This window comes from Brachyhypopomus gauderio, chromosome 15 (assembly GCF_052324685.1).
Source record: "Brachyhypopomus gauderio isolate BG-103 chromosome 15, BGAUD_0.2, whole genome shotgun sequence".
NCBI classification, from domain to species: domain Eukaryota; kingdom Metazoa; phylum Chordata; class Actinopteri; order Gymnotiformes; family Hypopomidae; genus Brachyhypopomus; species Brachyhypopomus gauderio.
The window spans coordinates 17,646,003-17,647,172 of NC_135225.1; the positions used below are offsets into that span (position 1 = coordinate 17,646,003).

Here is a 1,170-nt window from a genome sequence, read left to right on the forward strand (position 1 = left end):
CTATTTAGTGTGATTAAGTTTTAAATATTCTATCACTTAAAGAAATAATATAATTCTAATAATATAAATAAATATAATAATATAATAACAGAAATAAATAATATAATATAATAATATAATAGGAGTTCATACTTATTATACCTGTGTCAACACTATAGCTGTGATCAGCAGCTATGGGCCCTGTCTTTACAGGTCCAGTGGTGCGTCGTATTGCAGGGAGCTTCCTCTTTCTGAGTGCGGGGCGATGCACAAAAATGGTGGGAACAGCATCTGCTCTCAGCCTAGTGTTGCCCTGTTTGGTTTTGATGAACTGGTCTGCCTCAAAATGTGCCTGCAGAGTGATGTGAGTTTACTCCTCACACATGACAACTCAGTTTTGTCTACCCATATATCCCATAGTGGGTGAATACACAGTATTAGAGAACACTTACTGGATACGTATACACTCATTACACGTATAAAAAACAACCAAGGATGTGCAACAAGTTCAAATTCATATCACATCAATACTCATAATAATAATTTTCTCCTGTCTTTTTCTCCTCTCTCTCTTTAAGCCAAAGAACCATAGGGGATTCAATGGAGCCTGCAACTAGATAGCACCCTCACCCTGCACCCGAGTCTGTCTGGAGTCTTTGATTTTTTTGTTCACTATTCTGTATTTTAATAAATCAGGCATTAAGCTTTCCAATAGTGTGTTTATTGTGAAAAGTACAAATGCAGTGTTTGATGATTACCTCACATATATATTTGCTGTTGTAATCTTTAGTGAGGGTAAGATTGCTCCAGCTTAGTTGAGACAACCATTTTTTTCTCCTCTCAGTATCAGTGGGGAAACCAAAAATATTTGCTCGATTGGAGCATCCCCATGCAACACAGCAAACCATGGTGGACACTACACAACACGGAGGAAAGGACACAGAAAAACTGCTTGACATGATATTCATATTTGAGATTATTAGAGATTTATTTAATGAATTAATTGCTGTAAATAAGTGTGTATTAAAAAGACAAGATATATATATAATTTATCAATGTATTTTAATATGTTATATACTGTCTGGATGTAAATGTAATGTGTTTTAATGTACCCTTTTAAAGCATATTTCTGCACAATGAAGTCAAATAAAATTTTCCTTCTGTCAGAAAATGTACATTAGTCATTTAGAT

At 34.4% G+C, this 1,170-nt stretch overlaps 1 long non-coding RNA gene across 1 annotated transcript; it reads left to right on the forward strand.

Moving 5' to 3' along the window:
* Positions 1-239: 239 nt before the first annotated feature.
* On the forward strand, positions 240-687 carry LOC143476170 (uncharacterized). The gene is made up of 2 exons (XR_013121236.1): positions 240-343; positions 558-687. It is a non-coding gene; the product is annotated as an uncharacterized LOC143476170 (long non-coding RNA).
* The last annotated feature ends 483 nt before the right edge of the window (positions 688-1,170 follow it).